This window comes from Caretta caretta, chromosome 1, assembly GCF_965140235.1.
Source record: "Caretta caretta isolate rCarCar2 chromosome 1, rCarCar1.hap1, whole genome shotgun sequence".
NCBI lineage: Eukaryota > Metazoa > Chordata > Testudines > Cheloniidae > Caretta > Caretta caretta.
The window spans coordinates 95,934,607-95,960,297 of NC_134206.1; the positions used below are offsets into that span (position 1 = coordinate 95,934,607).

Consider the following 25,691-nt stretch of genomic DNA (forward strand, 5'->3'; position numbering starts at 1 on the left):
ATATTAGGCATGCTGGACAGGATAGGGCAAGGGAAGCAGCCATACTGCTCTTTCCTGAGAAGTTTGTAAACTTAACAGAAAACTTGCCTTGGGCCCAGGTGACTGTCTAATCATATTTAATTATAACACTTAAATAGCTATCTTCATACATCAAACTAAAATTTCTTTACAGGAAAAGATAACCATCATTATCCTACTTTACAGCGAAGAAACTGAGGCACAGAGAGGTTAAGTGACTTACCTGACATTGCACAGTGAGTTAAAGGCAGAATAGGGGATAGAATCTAAACATCCTGATTCCCAGTCTTGTGCCCTATTGACAGACCCATTTTGAACCTTATTGTAGGAGTTAATGATGGACAGTACTATGGAGCAGGTACAACGCCTTTGGGCTTTAGCTTCCTCACGGATCCTCAGGATGCACTCGGTTTGTAGGTTGTGAGTATGCTTCCTTTGCAGCCCTTTAAATCCCTTCCTCTGAGGGTTACAATGAGAGAAAACAACAGAACCCCGTGGAGTTCCCTAAACCCTCTATCTCCTTCCCACTGATTTAACCAAGTGAGATTACAATAGAGCTCTAAGTAAAGACTGTAGGATTTTAGCCCATTGTGAGTTGTGCAGAGCTTAGTGATTTCATTACTCACCTACAACTGAACATGCTGCTTTTATAATTCTAGTTCACAGGGATCGTTTTATTGTCAGATTTAATGAACTTCCAAAATGTTTTCTTTAATCACCTACAATTGTTTTCTTTTACTTTGAATAGTATTTTTAAAAGTTGTAAAGCCTGAACTGTGTGCAAGGTGGAGGCACAGATGGCTGTGAACCCATCTTGTTAGTCTGTTACAATAAAATGACAGATGTACGTTTGAAATTGAGTACAGGCGCAATGGCAGGACAGTTATTACTTTGTATCCGACTTTGTCCAGAGACAGCTGGTGCTGCATCTTTTCTTCTTCTTCGTTTTGATAATGGGAATTCAGGCATTTTATTTGTTCTCATCTGATAGGCCACTTTCAAAACACAATTAAACGGGTCCAAAGACAACCACCAGCTGTAATAAATAAATAAGGATCTGCTTTTCAGAGTTGCCAAATACGCACATCTCCCATTGATTTCAGTAGGACCTATGAAAGTCAGGCGCTAAATTAAAATAAAACTGGAGTATTTTGTTCCAAATCATTTTATGTATTTGCACCTGAGCTCAAGTCAAATAATGTACACCTGCTTAGCTGAATATGTGTAGCTAGTAGTGAAGGTGATTTTTAATGCTTTGTACAGCAAGTAATGGCATTTCACTTTTTCGCTCTGTTGTATTTATTGTGCCCACAACCTCAGTCCTGTAATGTGGACTCAGCAAACTGTAGGATTGGGATTCATGTTGTAAGTTTCTCAAGGCAAAATTGTTGACCTTAATAATAATAATTAATAATAAACAGCTGAAATAATCTGTAATTTTAAATGCATCATATTTTGGGTGCCCAGATTGAGAGACCTTCAGGGAGCTCGATTAACAATAGTGAAAATCAGACCTCTTGAAGGTGTCACAAGTTAGGCACCCAGAATTCACTGCATCTAAACTCACTAATCACTCTTAAAAATGTAGCCCTTTCTGTCACAGTTCAGCTCCTTTTTCATGTTGTGTATGTGAACTCTTCTTTAAAAATAAAACTTTGAAAACTCGTGGCGAACGGGGGAAGTCCCGGATGACTGGAAAAAGGCTAATGTAGTGCCAATCTTTAAAAAAGGGAAGAAGGAGGATCCTGGGAACTACAGGCCAGTCAGCCTCACCTCAATCCCTGGAAAAATCATGGAGCAGGTCCTCAAAGAATCAATCCTGAAGCACTTCCATGAGAGGAAAGTGATCAGGAACAGCCAGCATGGATTCACCAAGGGAAGGTCATGCCTGACTAATCTAATCGCCTTTTATGATGAGATTACTGGTTCTGTGGATGAAGGGAAAGCAGTGGATGTATTGTTTCTTGACTTTAGCAAAGCTTTTGACACGGTCTCCCACAGTATTCTTGTCAGCAAGTTAAGGAAGTATGGGCTGGATGAATGCACTATAAGGTGGATAGAAAGCTGGCTAGATTGTCGGGCTCAACGGGTAGTGATCAATGGCTCCATGTCTAGTTGGCAGCCGGTATCAAGTGGAGTGCCCCAAGGGTCGGTCCTGGGGCCGGTTTTGTTCAATATCTTCATAAATGATCTGGAGGATGGTGTGGATTGCACTCTCAGCAAATTTGCGGATGATACTAAACTGGGAGGAGTGGTAGATACGCTGGAGGGGAGGGATAGGATACAGAAAGACCTAGACAAATTGGAGGATTGGGCCAAAAGAAATCTGATGAGGTTCAATAAGGATAAGTGCAGGGTCCTGCACTTAGGACGGAAGAACCCAATGCACAGCTACAGACTAGGGACCGAATGGCTAGGCAGCAGTTCTGCGGAAAAGGACCTAGGGGTGACAGTGGACGAGAAGCTGGATATGAGTCAGCAGTGTGCCCTTGTTGCCAAGAAGGCCAATGGCATTTTGGGATGTATAAGTAGGGGCATAGCGAGCAGATCGAGGGACGTGATCGTTCCCCTCTATTCGACATTGGTGAGGCCTCATCTGGAGTACTGTGTCCAGTTTTGGGCCCCACACTTCAAGAAGGATGTGGATAAATTGGAGAGAGTCCAGCGAAGGGCAACAAAAATGATTAGGGGTCTAGAACACATGACTTATGAGGAGAGGCTGAGGGAGCTGGGATTGTTTAGCCTGCAGAAGAGAAGAATGAGGGGGGATTTGATAGCTGCTTTCAACTACCTGAAAGGGGGTTCCAAAGAGGATGGCTCTAGACTGTTCTCAATGGTAGCAGATGACAGAACGAGGAGTAATGGTCTCAAGTTGCAGTGGGGGAGGTTTAGATTGGATATTAGGAAAAACTTTTTCACTAAGAGGGTGGTGAAACACTGGAATGCGTTACCTAGGGAGGTGGTAGAATCTCCTTCCTTTGAGGTTTTTAAGGTCAGGCTTGACAAAGCCCTGGCTGGGATGATTTAACTGGGAATTGGTCCTGCTTCGAGCAGGGGGTTGGACTAGATGACCTTCTGGGGTCCCTTCCAACCCTGATATTCTATGATTCTATGAATAATAGTAATAACATGGATGTCAAATAGGAATTTCTCAGTCACACTGTCTGGAGTGGCTTACAATCGTGAGTGCCAGCCTCAGGACAGATTGCCAAGGAGCAGAGCAGAGACCCTAAACTTGTATGTTCTATAATTAGATTTCACCAACCCGGTAGCAAAGGTGAACTCCTAAAAGACTATAACAGTCTTACCATGGAGTCACAAACAGTCCCTTTGGGTACTTCAGGCTCTTCTGCGATCCAGGCAAGCTGGACTTAGTGATAGATGGTTGCCATACACCAAAGATCACAAAATATGCAGGTTCCTTCCAGTCTCAAGAGACCAGTCACTTACCCCAGGTCAATATGTACTTTAGATTTCGCACCAAAGACAACACTTATAGACATTCTTATTGTAAACTAACTAAGAATTTATTAACTGAGAAAAGAAATGAGAGCTATTATAAGGGTAACGCAGGCAAACATATACACAATTGAATCACAGTCTATGGCTTGAAAAGGTGACTGAGTTTTGTAGTAATCTGTCAGCTCTGAGTGCCTTTTAGTGATAATCCAGGTCGACCCTACTTCTGTTTCGTAGCTCCAGTCCTGTGAGAGTTCAAGGGCAAGTTTACACTGCAAAATTAAGTTGACCTAGGTTAAGTTGATGTACAGCCACTGCAGTAATTAAATTGCTTTTGTATGTCCACACTATGCTCCTTGTGTTGCTGTTGCGTGTCCTCACTAGGAGTGCATGCACCTATTTAACTGGAGCATTGTGGGATAGCTTCTGAAAGGCAGCAACCGTCAGTGTAAGCAATGCAATATCTACACTGACACTGCATCAACCTAACTACATTGAGCCTCTCTCAGAGGTAGAGTTATTAAGTTGGTGTAGTGGGCAGATTACATTGGTGGGAGCTACATTTTAGTGTAGATGCTTAACGAGTTAGGTCAACATAAGCTGCCTTACATCAGCTAACTCTGTAGTGTAGACCAGGCCCCAACAGCAAAAGATGGAAAATTTTCTTGTCAGCTATTTTTACTTCCTTCTTCTAGAATTCAAGCTGATTGGATGAAGCCTTTTGCACGTAGCCTCTTTATGAGTGTAAGGGGACAATTAACAAAGTCTTTATATTGTGATGTCCCACAGTGGCCCATTTAGTTTTGATAGCCTTTCTTGATGATCAGGAGATGATCCCTCCTGACTGGGTTCACAGTTTCAGAGCAAACAGTTTTTATTGATACAAAGCAAAAACTTAACTTTGCCTTATAGCATATGATAAAGATATTATGAGTGAGAGTAATGCAACACATTGCTATAAGTCTAATACCCATGTTAACCATATTCTCACACAGGTGACACAGACTGGTTTCCAGAAATGAATTTGTCAGCACTCGACTACGGCCTAAAGTTTTGGCATGAGCTAACACCTGGTCTGCCAGTGTTGCACTCACCACATGTTCTGCTCTCATTACTGAATCATTATATTGTAATGGAATAAAGCAATATTGTGATGAAGAGATTCCAACACTATACCTCTGTGTTCTAAGTGTGGATTATTTTTAAAAGATGTAATTTTGTATGAGAAGAAAACAAATCCAATACAGCAGCTTTAATCAAGTAATGACCTCAGAAGCTCTGTGCAAAATCTGAAACTTGATTTTGTTAGTGCTGAAGTGAGTCAGCACCCATAAGGTTCAGTAAACCTACAGATCTGATGAATTACCCCTTTTTTTGGGGGTGGGGGGGAAAGGGGAGCATATACATATTTTTTCAGTAATATGGAGGAGAAATTTCAGCCAGTAGGTTTCTAAATGATTATCGTACTTTTCAGGTGGATAAAACATCCTAGTCTTCAGATTCATGCCTTCACGCAAACCAATGTATGTAATAATCATTCATGAAGAGTACAGCTGGCCAGAAAATGGAAATTCCTTCCTGTGAAAAACTTAACATTTTTGGAAAAAAAATCATCCCAAGCTAGGACAAAAAGTAAAATGTGAAATTTGTCATAGGAAGAGATTTCCAGGAAAATTCCATTTTGGGAGAATTGAAATAGAATTTTTCAGCTTACAAGTTGCCCACTTGGAAAGCTCTTGTCAATTTCCCTTTCTGTCTGTCTTTCAGATGTGCATGTAGAGAACTGTCATTTTGATTTTCCTGACAGGAAAAGCAAAAATTTTCCTGTGGAAAATTTCAACTTTGCAAAGAGGCCATTTTCCACTGGAAAATCATTCCAACAGAAAATACCCAGCTAGCTGTAATAAATATGCTACCTGCCATTTCTTACTGTTGAATTTAAAAATTTGTATTCCCACACTAAAATCTCCAAATTGAACTCAGCGTAATGTTCCTTTCTAAATTGGTGGTTCAGGGGCATAATGAGCAGATCTATTAGTTCCTGCTCTTGTGGACACTTCAAATTTTTATGCACTTTGGATTTTGAGATCTCATTTGTGATGACATGACATTTGTTCCCTTGAAGAACTGTGTGTGGGGAGAGGGGGGCAGGATGGGAATAGTAATTTCTGATTGTTCTGTACAGACACAGAAATGTAGTTTCTGTGTGAGCTATGGTGGAAGAGCTCAGCAGCTGGAGACCTGTAGCTGTTTAAACTCTGCTCTTACTAATAAATTTGACTACAGTCAGCAGTTACTTTAAGGGATTTAAGGGAAACAAGGTGTTAAGACAGTCTACCAAAAAGTTTGAGCAATTATTAGAAGTGCTACACTTAATTATACAGAAGACTAAGAAGATCAAAAGAGTACCTTAAAACACCCAAACTGGTTAGAACCAACAAACAGTATATCTGTGCCCAGTCTGTTTTGGTAGAGTCACTGTACATTCTGTTGTGGAATAAAGAGCTAGTAAAATATTGAAAAGCAAATTAATGAATGAGAAGTTGCAAGGGTAGCTAAAGAGGCTGCAATAAGATGTTTACACGATGCAGGAAACTAGCAGCTGGGGTACAACTGTCTGAAAATGATTAAAGAAAGCCATAATTTCCCTTCTTTAATTCAACAGCAAAATTAATTTGCTATCTCTTGGTCTGACTATACCCTGCCCATTATCATAGTATCCGCGTGCCTCTTGCGTATTATTGTAGTCCATGCTTATTGACAAATCTGTCATGCTACTGAGATTGTTTGGGAAGAAAATACACTTATGCGCATATTTTCAAATATTTTATTGTCTTTATTTTTTACTCTGCTTTGTTATGCAGGATCAGAAAACTTTTTTTGGTCCTTTCTTATTTCATTACTTGTGATAGTGAGCGCCTCAGGAGACTCTGCATCACTCCGAGTAATTTCATCAGTGTCAACATGGATGTGAGACGGTGGCCTTGACGCTGCATGTTAAAGATTTAAACAGACAACAATAAGGCATAGGTTGGAATCTTTAGATCAGATTTTGAAGCACCCAGATGTCAAATCTATACAACATTCCCTTCAATGTTTTTCAACTGTTCTTGAAGTTTTTACATTTCCAAAATACCTGCCTTGTTGAAAATCAAAGCAGCTGTGATAATTTCCAGCAGGCTGTCAGATTTACATGTTGGAATCTGTCTTTCTCTTCTCTTGCCCTGTAGATGGAATGTATAAAATACCAGAGTCTGACTGTCTTTGATGCATAATTGGGATCCTATGAAGTAAATACATAAAACAAATTTTAAGTCTTTATTTTAAATGTACAGAAATGCTGTATAAAGGTCACCCAAGTACAGTATTTTTGTTTGTGCAGAAATGTCATTCTAAACAACATACAACTGATGTTTCTAAACTTTTCAGGGAAGATAGAAAAATACTCAGAACTCATGCTGTCTGAGTGGTTCACAATGCAGTTTGCTGGTATTTTGTATCCATACCAGACACCGTATGAATATGCTTTTTATGTTGTCTGTTGTAGTTTTCCAATCTTTTAAATTTAAACCATAATATTCAACAAAATAAGATAGATATAGCTATTCAGTACATACATAGTAGTTCTCTGAAATTTTTGCACGTTAGGCTTTCAAATTGATAGTGAGGACATGTCAAATTAAAGGGTGATGCAGACCTAAATGAACAAATACAAACACATGACAAAAGATGGTCAAAGATCTACACTATGCTGGACCCTTATTACTGATACATTTCAAAGTGAAAAAGGCATTTTGAAGTCTATGTGAAACCAATTAGGAAAGCAAGAAAAGGAATGAGCATAAAAGGTTGCATGAAAATATTGGACGGTTTCTCCTACATGTAAGTAATCTTTGTCCAGTTGATAAAAATATTTTCCATCATGTTCCCCACATAGATCTTTCCTCCTATTAATGAAAATGGGTTCTGTACAAGAGTAAGGGGTCATGCATATTGATCTGTTTAGAGGGTTGGTGTATGGAATTTCTGTAACAATGTAGCTGAAGAGAGAGAAAAGTTTCAGCAGGACTTTGGCTTGGTTGAGAGCATTCTATGGGACATACCGAAGGAGCTTTTCAATATCATCTTGGATCTTGATAGTTTCGAAGTGCCTGCTGTAGCGCTTAAAGGGCATGCCATCTAGGGTGACCAGACATCCCAATAAAATCAGGACTGTGCTGATATTTAGTTGTTTGTCCCATGTCCTGACCGATGTACGGTCGGGATGCCATTTGTCCCAATATTTTGCTTCGGCAGCACTCCGGCTTTTTTTTTCTCCCTTCGGTAGCACTCCGCCAAGAAACCTAGAGCCGGCCCTGGTGGTGGTGGTGGGGGGGTGACCCTGTGGCTGCCCCCCCATGTGTCCCGATATTTTGTCCCTGTCATCTGGTCACCCTAATGCCATCAAGCCCAATGAGGAATTTCTCAAAGTTCCAGGCGATGTCATTCCTGCACACTGGAGACCAGATGATGTACTGTCGGTTGGTCATCAGCAACACTGGATCATTATGTGGGAAAGGCAGTGCCTCTTTCAGGAAAGTGAAGAGTGGGTGAGCATTTGCCCCATTCACATCACACTTCTCAAACATGGTGAAGTTGAGCTCATAACCATTGCCAGGGCGGACATGCTTTAAGGAAAGTAGGGTCTTCTCATTGGTAGTGTTCTACTGGTGGCCAAACTGGTTGCAGGGGAAGGCCAGCCTGGCCAGCCCGGGCCCATAGCACCTCTGCAGCTCGCTGAGCTGGGCGAAGTCCTGGGCCATAGTGCCTCAGAGCAACGCCACATTGCGCACCAGCAGTACGTGGTGCAGGAGTGAGCCCAGCGCCAGTTGTTCCGCCGCGCCCAGTGGCCATGCCTGCAGCCCCGTCAGCTGCCCAGCCACCATAAGGTCATGCAGGGTATGGGTGGGGAGCCGCGCCCGGGCAGGAGCCACACTGTAGTCTTAACAATTTGTAATCTTAACAACTTGTCTGCTTGTGGTGTTTTCCTGTAGACCACAAATTTTACCAAATGAACTTGTAAATCATATCTGGTCAACTTTTTGCAAGATATGATGAGTTTTTGGTTTCTACTCTACCAGGTGGTGAATAACTTCTTACTGCTCTCCTAATTTCCTTGTTAAACTTAATGGTAGAGCAACTTGTAGAAAGTTTTACAGATACTTTTAAATCTGCCACACCTTCTTCAAATACTGTAGTAAAAAATCATTCCAGTTATGTCCACACAAAAAGATGGACCTCCCTCATCAGAGATCTACACCTACATTTCCCCTTACCAGGAGTGTGTAAGAGAAAGGGGCTTGGTACTACTACTCCTCTACTGACGAGAGGAAGCATGTGTCCGGTGGCTAAGGCACTGGCCTATGACTTGGGAGACCCGGATTCATTTCTTTCCCTGCCATAGGCTTCCTGTGTGACCATAGTCAAGTCAATTAATCCCTGTGCCTCAGTACCCCACCTTTAAATGGGGTGTTGTGTGAATAAATACACTAAAACAGCGGTTCTGAAACTGTGGTCCGTGGACCACCAGTGGTCTGCGAACTCCATTCAGGTGGTCCACGGATAGTTCCCTCTAAGTGGCATGCCGGGGCCGCCATACACGAGAGAATGAAGGGCCAACCACCTAATTAGTGGAGCCATGCAGGAGTGGCTCCACTAATTAGGTGCCTGGACCCTGGAGAAGATGAACATGTAAGGTGAGGTGGTGGCCTTAGGGGGCATTAGGGGTAAGTGGGAGGGGGCAGTGGGGCGAGAAGCAGGGGTGAGGGCAATGTGGGATGTGCAGGACTGCGTCAGCGAGAGAAAGAGGTGACTTTCCCCAGCCCCAGGGCTGTGGCTTCCAGGGAGAGACAGCCCTTTTTCTCAACCTCAGCTCAGGGGCTGCCACGGTGGGGTGGAGAGGAAGAGACCCCCTCTCCTTCCCATCCCCAGCTTGGGGGCTGCCGCGGCAGGGGAAAGAGGGCACACCTATCACATTAGAAAGGTAAGAATACTGATATTAAAATATGAGTTGTGTGCTTTTATTTGTAGAACAAAAAATGTTTATTATTACATTTTTTTATATAGTGCTTTTATCCAAAGTGCTTTACAATAGTTAGCTAATGGTACAAACAACATTTGCAAAGATCATTAAGTGGTCTGCCGAGACCCCAGCAATTTTCAAGTGGTCCGCAAAAAAAAAGTTTGAGAACCTCTGCACTAAAGATTTTGAGGCACTCAGATACTGTGGTAATAGGGGCCATATCAGTACCTAAAATAGATTTTAAGCAGAACTGAGGGCTTAGCCTGAGACAGGAGCTGCTGCTGTCAGGTTGTTTTTGGGACAGTTTTAATATGGGACATTGTCAATCCCTCACTGAAACATGTTCTGCCCTGTCTCTGCCCCACGAGTAATAAAATCCTTTAACCAACAGGAATGACAGAATATTTCAGCAATGTAGGTTCTGTTTAAAAATGTCCTGCATTGTGTAATATTCTGTCAAGTCTAAACTTTCATTTAACCCCAGCCACAAACTTTCAAATTTTTCCATTATGAATTTAAATCCATCTAAGTGTAAACATATATACTGCTGCTCTGTTAACCCAAGTGTGTCCAGCCAAACAATCGCAGCAAAGATGAGAAATTGCCTCTGGAATTGCTTCCATCCCATTCACCTACATGAGGTGAGAACTTCAATCCCTACTTAGAACCATTTAATTCTTAATATTATTGATTGGAAAGCGTCAAGTAACCAGCATACAATATTTCTCATCCAGGTTTATTGTGTCCCTCCCCCCTTGTTAATTGAGGTGTAGCTTACTGTATCAGCCCATAATGTAGGCTATATCACATCCCAAGCAAACAAGCAGAAAGATGAGGAAAAAGGAACAATCCCAAGTGGCAGGAAGATATCTGAAGATTTTCCCAACATGAAAGTGTAAGCTTGTTCCAATTTCCATCCTAATTGATCATATTTACACCATGTATGGTTCATTATGCTTGTGAAGAGTCCTCTTCAAGTCAATGGCATGATATTGATGAAGTCTCAGATAACTGATCTGATAGAACCTTAGCTTTTGCCTTTCCTGACTTTTTGTGATTTTTAACTGTGCAACCTTAAGTTACATGATTGTGTGTTTTTTTTTCATTTGATCTCTGTTAAGTGATACTAGTACCTTGATGTGCCTTCTTTCAGCCATTGGAACCATATTACAGATGCACAATCTTTCATTTACACATAGAACAAAGAAGCCAGAATGAAAGAGACAATACTCTGTGAGCATTCTATTGAGAACAGTGATCTGTTGGTTTATTTCCAATTGGTTTAAGAAATACAGAGAAAGGCAGAAGAGAAGTAGAAATTCCTCTTATTCATTTTTGAAATTTAAGCTCTGGCAAGAATTCATAGAGTTTAAGACCGGAAGGGACCATTATATCATCTAATCTGATCTCTTGTGTATCATAGGCCATTACATTTCAACTAGTTACCCCAGGAATGAGCCCAATAACCTTTTGTTTGACTACACACTAAACTTGTGTTTGGATAAAGCATATCTTCCAGCAAGATATCCAGGATTGAGTTGATTGGGAATGTCTGTCTATAGGTACCTCTACACTTAAAGTGGTGTGTAGAGTACAGACACTGCACGCCCAGCTTTCATGGATATAAATAGCAGTGTAAATGCTAAGGCATGGCTTAGGCAAGTACAGTAAACTAGAATGCCCTACACTCCTAAGGTATAATCTCCACAAGGCACTCTACACACTCCAGCATGCCAGAGCTTTTCACTGCCACTAGAGCCTTTCACTGCGGTGTGTAACTACACACCACAACGACAAGTGTGGACACAGCCTGCCTTTCACTGTGGCATATAGCTACATATGTAATGCACGTACTCTACACACTACCATAAGTATGGACTTAGCCTATGATCAGAAGTGGAATTGCCAGAAATCTCCTGAGAAACATGCTCTGACAAGACTCTAGCCTGGTTCTGTAGAGAACAGGAGTAGCTAATTCAGATAAGCACGCAGTTCCTTAACTCTGATCCTCTAAAGATTTGCCTATTTCTAGTGTTAAACTGCTATTTTGCTCTTACCATCCATCTCCTGCCAATGTGATCTTGATTTTCCAGTGTTAATACAGAAAACAATTTATCCTTTCCCTCAAACTATTGAGGTGCTTTTTAATGCCAAGCAGATTGTGTTGTCTTATAGGATGGCCAGTTCTGGATGTCAAAGAACTTATTGAAATTGGTTGGATTGATTCAAACAGAGCTTTGATTTGTTAATTTCACGTAAAAAAGGGAGGAGAGATTGCTGCTCCCTCCCTGGCAATATCCCCTCATAGCACCACTTCTGACTATCTAAAAAAAAAAAATGTATGTTACTGTTGCTTCAGATTTCTTTTCTTTTTTTTTTAAACAACCCTCTGCTTGTTGTGTCTGGAGTTTCACTTTACCTCCTTGAAAATATTGCCATATTGAGACTCAGTTAATACAAAACGTAGCAGCTTGAATTCTTTCTGGTTCCAATCAGTCTCATCACATTATACCTGTTCAGAAATATCTCTTCACTAGCTTCCTGCAGAATTTCATATAGACTTCAGAATGCCTTTTTTTCCCTCTACTTACAAATGCCTCAGTAATCGGTGTCCAACACAGTGAAGCTCCCTGACCATCTTTTATCATCGGCCTGTAGTTGTTCACGTAAGTCTGCATCAGCCTTTTATTTGAAAAGTCCTCATTATCAGTTTGAAACAACTGGAATCAGCCATTAGCAACTTTACCCCCTGACTGTGGAATCATCCTGTGATCCTAATTCAACAAACTGATGCTGTTCCATCTTTTAAATGCAGATTAAAGAAACACGGGTATGCTGGGGATTTAATTAGTTTCTATACCATCAGGTACACTGACTCTCTGGTGAAGGATGTCCTTTATATTTGTACTTAAAACACCTCAGGTTTAATTAATGAATTAATAATTAGCATCATGACATACTGTCTATAATATAGACATGAGAAAATATAGTATGTTCTATGTCAGTAGTTTGGATATAATTCTTGGTTCTCAAAATGTATATATCCCCAGTAAACCAATGGTAGCTTTATGTGATTTGTGTGATAGAGATGGGGGAAAAGGGAATTGATCATATAGGATTGTTATCCCTAAATAATAATATATAATCACTTGCCTGATGTTTACACTACATCCTAAAACATTTTTACAGCCAGAGAATAGATAAGTCACCTGTACCTAAGGATTAATAGTTTTCCCATTGCCAAGTCATGGTTTTAGGTAGAGCTACAAGTATAAGGAAATTCTCCGTTTCCACCAAACAGAAATTTCAGTCAGCTGTGACTGCCCCTTCTCAGGCTAGAATGTGCTAGCTGTAGATACCTACTCTGATCTCAAATAATAATGTGATTAACTTAAAGATACCTACAAGATGCATGCTCTGATTTGGTCTTCTCCTTTCCTAGCTGCAGAAACCATTACACCCAGCTCATAGGTAAATATTATCGCTTCTGAAAATTGCGGGGGGAAGATTTGCTCCTTACAGAGTAGCTTCATTTCCCCCATGCTAATTAACAGTCCCTTGTACATATTCCAGCTTTCCCAGCAAGTGAGTACACAGTGACTAATGATAGTAGCAGCAGCAGCCTTCCCATCTTTGGATGATAGCCCAGTGGATGAATGGCAGCAAGCGAGCTTGGCATTCCATACGCATTAGAATTCAAAACTCTGCCAAATACAATGCTGCAGATGTAATTTTGTGTGTATATTTCAGGACTCAATTAGAAGACATTTAATAAGAGAACTCCTCTCCCCTTCACTCTTTGCCCTATATTTATTAAGCTCATTTATTTCTGAGTTCCCTCTCATTCACTTTCTGTTCAAGCCCTGGTCTATTTACTCTGGTATTCGAAAAACAAATCAGACTACTCGATGAATAGGTATTTTAGTTACTATGATATCATATGCCATGGTACTTAATGAGGAAGATTTTCCATGGCAACTGGAGATATCAATATAACCTTGGGTCGTGAATTCACCCTTGCCACCTGGTGTTGGCCTGGAAACCAGTGGGATGATTTATTTAATTGCTTCAAAGCTGAAGCAGGGAGTTGGGAATATGGAATTAAGAGTGAGGATGATTGAACCTCTCACTCCTGTCTATCTTCATAGGACCAAGAAACCTAAATAACTATTGGTAGACCAGAATCAGCCCATCAGAGTGGGGAAGGTTGAGGGAGAGGAGATAAAGTGGTCCTTTAGATAAGATTTACCAGACAGCTTCCCCCGAGAATCTTCTATAGTTCCTTAACATAGCTTGTCCCATTAAGAAGAAATGAAGGTGTCTGATCTTCACTTTGATGTGTAAGAACACATCTGCCTATTAGACATTTGCTTATCAGCATATCTGAACTACTTCTGGTTTCATTCATTCACTGTACTTAATAGGCAGCAGGTTTAAAACAAACCAAAGGAAGTATTTCTTCATACAACACACAGTCAACCTGTGGAACTTTTTGCCATAGGATGTTGTGAAGGCCAAGACTATAACAGAGTTCAAAAAAGAACTACATAAATTCATGGAGGATAGGTCCATCAATGGCTATTAGCCAGGATGGGCAGGGATAGTGTCCCTAGCCTCTGTTTGCCAGAAGCTGAATGCATCACTTGATTATTACCTGTTTTGTTCATTCCCTCTGGGGCACCTGGCATTGGCCACTGTCGGAAGACGGGATACTGGGCTAGATGGACCTTTGGTCTGACCCAGTATGGCCATTCTTATGGTATGGGTATAATGACCTGTGAATTAACATTAATAATCACGAGGAAGAGGTCCAGTGAGGATTACTTATATTTATTTATTCATCATTCATATTTAAACAATACTTTCAAATGGTTCACAACCTCTTGGTGTACCCTATACTGGGCTATGTATAAATTAAACTTAAAAAAATCAAATCAAATCAAAACAAACACTGACCTTAAAATGTCATTAGGGTTGCAAAGTTAGGCATTCAAAAATTAGGAAATGCCAGAATTAAAGTTAACGGTGAGATTTTAATTCAGCTCTGTTGTGTGTATGCATTATGATTAAGGCTGTAAGAAGAAAAGGAGTACTTGCGGCTGTTACTCTGAAACCTGTGATTAAGGCTGTGAATCTGTCATGGAAGTCATGGAAGTCACAGATTCCATGACTTTCTGTGACTTCTGCAGTGGCCGGTACCAGCAGCAGCAGCAGTTTGGGTGTGTGGGAGGGGGCTCATGGCTGGGCCAGGGAGTTGGGGTGCAGGGAGGTGCTTATCTGGGGTGGGACTTTCTGGCTCCCACCAGCATGTCCCTGCAGCTCCTAGACCATGGGTGGGCAAACTTTTTGGCCTGAAGGCCACATCAGGATTGCAAAACTTTATGGAGGGCCAGGTAGAGAAGGCTGTGCCCCCGAAACAGCCTGGCCCCTGCCCCCTATCTGCCCCCTCCCACTTCCTGCCCCCTGACTGCCCCCCCTCAGAACCCCTGACCCATTCAACCCCCCTGCTCCTTGTCCCCTGACCACACCGATCCCTATCTACCCCCACCCCGCCCTCCGACAGGCCCATGCCTGGGACTCCCATGCCTATCCAACCCCCCCTGTTTCCCATCCCCTGACCGCCTCCCCCCAGAACCTCTATCCCATCCAACTGCCCCCTGGGACTCCCTTCCCCTTATCCAACGCCCCCGCTCCCTGCCCCCTAACTATGTCGCTCAGAGTGGCAGGACTGGCACCCGCACTGCCCAGCCAGAGCCAGCTGTGCTTCCTGTGTGGTGGCATGGCTGCGGGGGAGAGGGGACAGCAGGGGAGGGGCTGGGGGGCTAGCCTCCCCAGCCGGGAGCTCAAGGGCCCGGCAGGATGGTCCCATGGGCCGGATGTGGCCCACGGGCCGTAGTTCGCCCATCTCTGCCCTAGATGGATGGGCCAGTGGGGGCTCCGCACGCTGCTGGCAGGTGCCACCCCCGCAGCTCCCATTGGCTGCGATTCCCGGCCAATGGGAGCTGCGGAGCCAGCGTTTGTGGTGGGAGCAGCACGCCAAGCCCCTGTGGCAGCGCCTCCCCATAGGAGCTGCAGGGACATGCCAGTCAGAGCCGGGTAGGAAGCCTGCCAACCCCCCCAGCACCAGGTAGGGTCCCAGGCTACGTGCTGCCACCCGCAACCCCCTCTCTCCCCAGCACCAGCAGGGTCCCAGGCCATGGGCTGCCACCGACCTCCCACCAGCACCAATAGGGGTCCTGAGACACTCTCCCAGCACCTCCGGACTGCTCCCTCAGAGCACCCGTGGCCCCTCAGCCCAAGTTTTAGTTAGGGTATATAGTAAAAGTCATGGACAGGTCGCGGGCCGTGAATTTTTGTTTACTGCCCATGACCTGTCCGTGACTTTTACTAAAAATACCCGTAACTAAAACATAACCTTAACTACGATAATCTAAAAATACATGATCTCATACTATTTTTTCCCATAGAACCCCAGCCTCATTCAGTGCACAAGAACTATGGTGCTATGAATCAGGGCCATGTAGTGAAGGAAGCTGTTGTGTGTAGGACCCTTTCCTCATCTGTTTTCGAAGTTGGACACTGTAGTGAATGAGACAGGGGACTGCTATGAATGGAAAAAGGCTTCTGCTGTGATTCAGGTAGCTGAGTACCACCCTGGAGATTTGAATGCTATCCCTGTCTCTGCCCAGTTCCTATGTGATGCTGAGTACGTCACTTAAATAGTTCACTGGTGGCCGCTGCATATACCTCATTTTCTGCATGAGACGTCGGAGGCCAGAGTTGTGGAAGTGCTGAGCACACAGAACGGCATATGAAGTCAGTTGGAGCTGTGCCTTGAACTCACTAAAAAACCAACAACATTTAGTACTCTGCAAAAAAAAATCAGGCTTGAGGTGTCTCAAGTTGGGCACTCTGAATTAGTGGACACATTTGAGAATTTTGGTCTTAATCTCTCTGTATCTCCGTTTCCTAGTTGTAAAATGGGGACAATAATATGCCCTCACCTCACAGGGATGTGAAGATGAATTAATTGTGGTCTGTACAGCACTGACGTACTGTGGTGAGAGCACGATAGAAATGACCAATGGGAAATTAATTTTATGTTCAGCACAGGGAATGGGGTGTGGTAAATAAGGAGTGGGGCCACATACTGGATGCACAGGATAAAAAAGAAACACTGAATAACCATTTGCTGAATGAGGTAGGGGTACTGTGCAAAATATAGAATGTGACCATGAAATTAAAGAGGGTATTGTAATGCATATGCAGAAGAGGATTGAATGAAAGTTGCACAGGCAACCTTAATTCTGGCATTTCCTAACTTTAGAGTGCTTGGTTCGTAGCCATAATGTTCCTTTAACATAGATTATTTTAATACAATTTCCTAAATTTCTTAATGATGCTGAATATATAGAAATTTTATCACATAGAACTACACTGAACCCAACTTGTCATCAGTGGGGTTTGGACCTTTACATCCACAACACAGTCCTCTACCTCTTGAGCCAATGGACTGATGGGAAGCAGTAGTAGACTATTATCCTCTTTGTGGAGCAGCCACTGGAGAGGGCTGAAAAACATGTTTTCCAGACAGGTTCACTATCTGCTGCTGGCAAAGGAAAGTAAAGACTCAGGAATTCTGTATTCTATGCTAAATTCTGGAGGGGAATGTGCTCTAGAGATTATAGACACTTCTGCCCTCAATCAATCAGCGTACTGACCAAAAAGTTTCATATTAATTTTAGGGAGATTTAGCGTAAAGAGAGGCTGATGAAGAGCTGTGGAGCACCATTTATACTGTGAGAGTGGGGAATGGACTTTCCCCCTCCCTGCCTCAACCTTTTTCCCTCTCAGGCACCTCTAACTCCACCCTTTCCTCGCCCCTATGCATTTCAATCAGGTGGCTGCCTCCACCTCCATACCGCCAGAACGCTAGCTAGCGGGGGTGGGGGGTGTGCATTGAGAGCAAAGGGGATTATCCCTGATCTCAGGTTCTATACCTCACACCACAGTGACTCTCAGCTGCCAGGATGAGTAAATGCAGGGCAATCCTGCTCGACCCTGCATTCGTAGGATGCAGCCTGCTCAGTGCAGACAGAATCTTTTGCGAATTTAACTGCCAAACTCTAACTAACAAGCCTTGAATGAACATGTGCAAATTGAGATTTTTATGAGGCTTATCACTTGGCCAAAGGCACATTCCTAACACAAAGGTGACCCTTCTGCCAAATTTTAAGTCCCTGTTCCAAACTATGAATATGCTAGAGCTTCTCAATAAAACAGCTTTAATAATTTCTTTTTAACATGAGCAAAACAACAATTTTCCATTTAACCTCGTACTTGGAAATGGCTGAAGCATTTTAGCAGAAGCTTTATATATATATATATATGTGTGTGTGTGTGTGTGTGTGTCTCCACATGAGACAGACACACACAGCATGGCAAATGGCAGCTCTAATGTTGAATGTTTGGCTGTTATAAGCAATTGAAAACAGAGTCTTATTATGGAAAGTGTTGGGCAACCTTAACTGTTGGCAGCGTAACCAGCCCCATCTATAATGTTTGTTGTTTTTTTTTACTGATACTCTCATCCTTTCTTTTCTACCTTTTTGTCATGTCAGTTTTAAATTAGATTTTAAGCTCTTCAGGGCAGAGGCTTTGTGTTTGTCTTTCTCTTGCCTCACACTCTGGGGCCCTGATCATGCCCAGGCTTTTATGCACCACTGAAGTATAAAGAACAACTCCTTCTTATGGATATTATCAAAGTAGCCCCCTTTTCCGTAGGTAATTACATTGGCTATGTACTGTACAGAAGTCACAATTCCTGCCCTGAAGAGCTTACACTCATAAAAGACGAGCAACAGGTGAAGAGGGAGAGAAGAATAAAATATATAATTAAAATATACAAAGTTGTCAGCTGATTTTTGTAATATCACCTATTGTGGTTTGTTTAGCCATTCTCAGCTGGTTAATTTCCTATTTAGAATAGAACCATGTAGTTCAAACTGGGAAAAATGCAAATGGATTTTCTTCCTCAGACTGCCGAGCTGGGATAAGCTGATTATACCCTGTGTAGGAGACACTTGCTCAGATAAATTCCAAAGTAGAGTTTTATACAATATACCTTATTTTATATCTCACAAGGACTGCAAAATGATATATTTTTTACAACAGCACTGGTTACCACATTGGTTAGCTTTCTGTATTCTGCAGATATGTAACTAGCAACATCAGTAAGTAGCACAAACTTAAATGACTTTTAAGAGCCAGTTACTATGAGTATAGCCACCAAACGTAATCATTCTCTTTGGCAAGTCCTTTGTAGCAAAAAAGTTACAGCACTTGCGGGAATAACCAGCCATTTTGGAAAGCCACAGAATACTGAAACCTCAGCCAATTTTTTAGTATTTAGGTTGTTGTCTGGTTTCCATAGTACAGCCTTAAATATTTGAGCTCTTTGCCTCAGACCAACAATGGAATTAATGGTAATTGAAAACATCTTTCTGAATAAATAAAGAAAACATAGTCTTCGCATTTACTTAAAAAGTTTGCTTGTGCACATTGCTAGTGCTGCTTGGAGACACTGGCTCTGGGAATGAGACCTCTGCTGTGATATAAAATACCAAAGAGGAAATGAATGGATATGATTCAAACTGTTGGAGTATTAGTATTACAAGTTGTCAGATATTAGCTGCTTTATACAGAACTATCTTGATTTGGTCCCAAGCAAGATAATCAAATTCTGGACCAAGTATATTTCAGTAGGGACATTGTGTAAATCAGTTAGCATTGGTTCAACACTGAGAATTTAAATCTAATAGCAAGAGGAAGCAATATAAAAGCAGTGCATCTCAAAGTAGAGAATTTTGTTAGTTAATCTGCATATTAAATAGCAATAAACTGTGGAAGCTTGTAATATGTCGGAGAAAAGTGCCTTATGATTGTCTTACAGTACTAGTGCAAGTTGGTGGCTTGAGGGAAGTCAGATCTTTCAGTGAAAGTATAACCTTGGTTTATGATCAGAATTTGATATATCTCCTGGACATATCTCAAATATTTGGCAAGTATCATAGGAATATTGAATCCAAAAGGCATTACCACAGATCAGGTCTGTATGCAAAGTATTGCCAGACTCCATTATGTTGAAAAAAAAGCACAGAAAATGCTATCTGGCATCTTCCTGTAAACACAAATAGTGCTAGAGATGCTAACAATGTTGACATTTTTAGAACCATCATTAGTCTTGAAGGTCAACAATATATCTGCTCATTCAAGCATGCCAAAAAGGAATGGAATGGGACAGTTCTATTTTAAATTATGCACAATGTATTGTGAATGATGTCTCGTTTTGGTGCTAAGAATAGGATGTGTTTGGGTGCAGGATATAAAAATATCCCCAAAACTTTGAGTGTAGTGGTCAGATTGAAAAAATAATAAGTGGTGGTACTCTCCCAAATTCCACTTACAATTCAATCTCCACCTGTTCTGGACACCAAAAAATGCCATATACTGTAGATCATTCAAATATTCATGATATGTTTGTTTGCCTTTTTTATTTGGCATGCTTAAATCACCAAGGAATTGGTCACTCTGAAGACTGATTTAAATGGCCATGATTGTTAGCATGTCATAGAGATGAAGATGGACAGTTTATACCTCTGAGCTATTGTTCCACCAGTGTATCTGTTTGCATTAAGTCTGCATTTTGCAGGATATTTTCACAACCATTTTCAATGGGAAATTTGCCTGTGTAAGGATTCAGGAAAGGACCTGAGCATATGCAGAGTATGTGCAGAATCCAGTTCATAGTAATGAAAGGGAATACATTTTACTTTTTGTTAATGTTGCAGTTAATTTTCTGGCTTAGCATGCTATTGACATAAAAGGACCAACACAGTGTCCATAAATAGCCCACGCTGCTACTTAAAAATATTGATAGGCACATTGTCCCTGTGATGAGTAGTAGAGCTATGGCAGTATAAACCTCCAACAAGTGTAAACGTAACGTTTTTGAAAATAACCATTTATTTTGATACTTTGTTCATATTTTTCCCTTTCAAATTAAACCAGAAATAGATTGTAGAATCCTTTTTAGATTAAAACCGACTCCGTGAATTGTGCCAGCCATGCATTTCAAACCTCTTTTCAGCCAAAGTATAATTAGAGATGTTTGGGCTTGCTAATGCTGCTTGGACATCTGTTTAGCTAAGCTTTTACTTAAAAGCCCTGATCTTTGTCTCCTTAATTACAAAGTAGTAGCAGAAATGTCCTGATATATTTTCTAAGCCTCTGAACAATATACATTTTACTTTACATAATATCTGTTTGGTGCCATCCAACTATTCTGTGCAGGTTTCCTTTTCATTCTACAACATTAAGCCAAAGCGATGTGCTGTTGTGTCTTTAATCCCCAGGAGGGGTCAGATGTAGATCTCAGTGGGTTTTTATGGTTCATTTTAAAAGATCTCTTTCCCCACCCCATTAAACACAGGTTCTGCTCTGTTTTGCTGTGTGTGTTGTATCACTTACACTAACTGCTGTATCCCGTATATTTTGAGCTACAGCTCATGCTATGAGCATCCTGAAAACACCATTATCTAACCAAATTTCTGGAAAATGTAGTCAGCTGAATGAGATAATTTTCAAAAATTTTGTATTCTTGTTCAAATAGTCTCCCCTATAGGTGATTCACTGCACATCTGATCCAAGGCCTTTTGTAAAGAGACAAAGCAGACGTAAATAAGAAACGAACATAGAGGGGAAACTGAAAACCTATTTTGGTATGGGGTAGGTGGTATCTTGACTGATTGGTAAGAAAACTGAATTTTTTTGGTTTAAAAATTGTCTAACTTATTCAACAGCTACGTGCTCGATTTAGTTTCCAGTTGCTCAGGGCAGAGACTAGGGGAATAGTGGGGAGTGAAGGCCTGATGGCTTCTTTCCCTGAAGACAGGACTGGTATTATAATTACTTTTTGTAGATACAGCACCATAGGTGAGCATGGCACTTCAGAGGCAGTTAAAAAAAGGAAGATCACTGCCCCAAATGGCTCAGTATGTAATTTAAAAATAACACTACAAACAATTGCATTGAATAAAGAGTAGTGAAGTATGTACTGGAAGACAAGTTACCACAGTGAATGATCATATTTCTTCAGCACCTTTTAATATTATCAGATTTGGTGACAATGCGCAGAGAAGGTATGTGTGTGTGTGGGGGGGGGATGAAGTGTGTACCTCTGGGGTGCAGGGTCAGACAGGGATTACCAATGGAAATCTTGCAAAAACAGCTGTTTTTCTGAAATTTTCACCCTTTTGCTTTAGAAGGCCATGTCTAAATTTGGGTTCAGGCTGCAGTTGGTTTCAAAAAATGTTCTAAACCTCAGACTTTAAGTGTGGTCTCTGAATCTAGATCTAAATGTTGCCAGTATACCTCGGCTCGTGTCTAACTTTGGCAATGCTGGAGGCTAAGTCACTGCGTGTTCCTATGTGTATTTTGACAATGCAGGGGGCTGGCCACCAGTGTGCTCCTGTATTAATTTTGACAAAGTTTGAGATTGCGTTACTGCATGCTCCTGTACAGATTTATAATGTTACAAATGTTGCAGATAAGCAAATTGTAGAGGGTAAATTATTCTATCTTCCTATAAAATGTGGGACTCCCAAACCAAAATTATGTGTAGTTTTGGTTTTGTCAGTTGCAAGGAAAAACATGATGACTGAGGGAAGCCAAAACCAAAACTTCAAAACCCATTTTTAAGTATAAACAGGAATTAAGAACATGTTTTTAATTAGAATTTGTTTAAAATGTTAAGGCTCATTCTTGTTCCTGCTGAAGTTAAAGGCAAAAAACCTACTGACTTCAAAGGTAGCAGGCTCAGGCCCTCCCACTGAATGTGCATTACTGCTAATTGGGTCATATATTCCAAAAACATGAAAAAATGTTTTAGTTTTTGATGTCTTGTGACAATTTGAGAAGGTGTCTGTGTGGTTCAAATGAATTAAACTGAACACTGAACAACCACTAGACACAAAAACACATGAACTAGGTGTAGAGCATAGGTAATTAGATTCTTTCCCTTGCCTTACTTGCAGTGGGGTTGAGCCCCCGTTTTTATGTGTCTGAACGCAAAAGGAACCAAGCAAAAGGAGCAGTTTCTTACAGCTCCCAACACTCTTTAACCAACAGATCTAAAAGCTCTCTCTAGGTTTTAACAGGGTCACACTGTGCTCACAAGCTATGGCTAGCCTTTTTTGCTTCTGCCGCTCTGTCTCTCTCTATCTGTTATTGTCTGTGCTCATTTTCTGTGTGTTCTCTCACCCGCACACACACTTGGTTACAATACCCAGTCGAACCCTCTGCCCACATGGTGCTAGTTTCTGGACTTTATTAGGCTTTAGTTTTTGACGTTGCCCTTTAACTGTTGCTTGCAACTGTCTTAAATGGAGGACTCATTCATACATCAGTCTGAACGAGGTTCTAACTCAGCCCATAACAAGGTTTCACCCAGTTCACAACGTTATATTCTTTCTGATGCGCAAACATATGTCCTGTGTTATTGATTGTTTTTGTTTTTCAGTTGCTGGCGATGACATGAACTGATAAACTCATTTAGGGTTGTGTGTTGGGTGGGAAAAATATTTACTGAAGTACAACACTGCCACAATTGGTCAAGGAGTCCATAAGTATCCCATATTTTCATATGTCCTTTGATGTACTGAAGCTAGTCTTGACATTGGGCACTGAGAATGGGAAGGAACACAGATATCTGTTACATTCAACTATACATCTATTTGCAGCATAGGAGGTGCAAACAAGGAGAAGGAAGCCAGTTCTCTGGTGTTACAAAGTGCTGAGCACCCCCAAATAGGTTTTCAAGTGACATAGGCAACTCTGTGATCCAGGAAGTGGAGAAATGCAACCACAGAAATAGTCATGGGTCTCCTTTCTGAAAGGAAGGAACTGAGGATGAGAGTAAACTTGGAATAAGTGTTGACAGGCTAGTTCAGTTCAACATTGTAAGGACTGACTTCACAGACTGCTACACTGTGAATGGCTGCAAAGGTTGGAATGCTAAGACCTGTGTGAATTAATTTTGTGTCTCTGTGGCATATTTGCTATTTCACATGAAACTAAGATGTGGAAGTACTCTGAATATACATCTGTGTTATGTAGCCTGTGATATTTCTCAAGTGCAGGGGTCTCACAAATAATAAAGGAATGCTGTCAAACAGTTTAGTTTCCAGACTGACCAGCTTGAAAAGTTTTCAAAATAGGGTAGAGAATGCCCTTGACATTTCTAGTCTCACATAAATCCCTGTCCTTGCAGTACAACTGTTGACATTTTCACACTCACACTTTGCCATGATACCGTAGTACTTCTGTATTACTGTTGATGCAGTTGCAGTAGAGACCAAAGTTAATAAACCAACCTTATTCTCACTGAGAATTCTGTTCATATTGCTGATGCAGTTTTTGACTGAAATAAGGGAAACAGACAATGTCAGGTTACCTTGTTATCCACAAGAAAATAACCAGTGTTTGTCAAATGTTACAAAACCAGTAGGATAAGAAAGAGAGGGTGTCAAATGTCTAGGTTAGTTCAAACACTAAAAGCTGCTTAACAGTGGGGATGTGCTCAAACCTTAAAGTTCACTTGAGAGCACAATTTGACTGATGAAGTAACCTGTCTTTAGATTGAAGGGTACTATTGTTGCTTGTCCCTAATTGGGACCTTTGGGATATTGGGATATTGCAAGATTTATTTTCTTCTTCCAGAGTGTTAATTGGAACTGGACCATCCTTTTTGTCTTGGAAATATGTATAGCAATATATTGACTGACCTGTGATCTTTGCTCCGCAAAGAGATTTTGTGGCTCACTATATTTAATGTTGACTTTGACTTCATTCCACTTAACATTGATCTTTGAGATTCATAATTTTGTCTTACAAACCTTAGCCAACATCAGTATCAATCAGATTATTGTCTTTACTTATGTATTGCATGTGGTTTCATTTTCAAAGCTTATTTGAGCATGACTATACGCTTTGGTCTTTGGGCTGGGGGGGAAAGAAAGTCTAGTAATTCATTTATATTGTAATTGTTTTCAACAAGCATGTATATGCTTTTGTGGATCCCTTTGAACAGAATTCATACCGCTCTCATGACTATTCTCTTTTTCTTTGCACACCGAAAAGATTAAATAATTGGCAAAGACGTACTCTTCAAGTACAGTTTAGAGAAGCTGTTACAAACTATTTGATTTTTAAATAAAGTTATTAATCAAAAGAGAAAATAATGAATCTGTATTTTTAAAAAGCACTCAAAACAGAATATAAAATTTTCAAACAGAGAAAATCAGATATCTGAGTGACATTTCTGTTAACTCTCCACCTATATAGAGTTTGAAAGTTAGCAGACAACATTGTTTGATAGGTACATCTTGGTATATTGCACTTAACAATTACGTGTCATGTTTAAAAGGTGACGATTCATATTGGATATGGTGATCAGTAATTAAATTACCCTTTTCTATGAACAGGTTTAATGTCTAAAAGTATAGGCACTTCCAAATCAGTTGTTCAAGTTTTTCTTATTTGTCAGTTTATATGAGGAAATCTTCTCTGAACAGATATGTACCTTTATTTTATTTTTAATGGGTTGTTTATTCATACATCAGGCAAAGTTCACAACTCAAATACTACTATTTTTGAATGTAAGAGATGCAATGAATGGTTGTCAAAAACAAATCCAGTAAAGCTTATATAGTTATGTTTAATTTCTCTGTTGTGTAGTGTGGAGTTTATTTTAATAGATAAATGCATTGTTGGGAGTCAAAACCTAGATATGATGAATATGTTGACTAAGGGTATGTCTTCACTACCTGCCGGATCGGCAGGCAGCGATCAATCCAGCTGGGATTGATTTATCGTGTCTAGTCTAGATGCGATAAATCAACCCCCGAGCACTCCCCCCGTCCACTCCTGTACTCCAGCGCTGCTAGAGGCGCAGGCAGAGTCGACAGGGGAGTGGCAGCAGTTGACTCAGCACGGTGGAGACACCACGGTAAGTCGATCTAAGTACGTCGACTTCAGCTATGTTATTCACAGTCCCTGGACCAAATTTTTATAGGTCTCTGGTTCAGTACAAGTC

General features: G+C 41.1%; 2 protein-coding genes and 1 pseudogene across 3 annotated transcripts in view; 1 reads left to right on the forward strand and 2 right to left on the reverse strand.

The window, feature by feature from the left end:
• GPC6 (glypican 6) overlaps nucleotides 1–25,691 on the forward strand; it is a 1,138,485-nt gene that overhangs the window by 393,239 nt on the left and 719,555 nt on the right. The window lies entirely within an intron of this gene.
• TGDS (TDP-glucose 4,6-dehydratase) overlaps nucleotides 1–25,691 on the reverse strand; it is a 1,159,807-nt gene that overhangs the window by 133,460 nt on the left and 1,000,656 nt on the right. The window lies entirely within an intron of this gene.
• On the reverse strand, nucleotides 7,522–8,402 carry LOC125638057 (glutathione peroxidase 1-like; annotated as a pseudogene).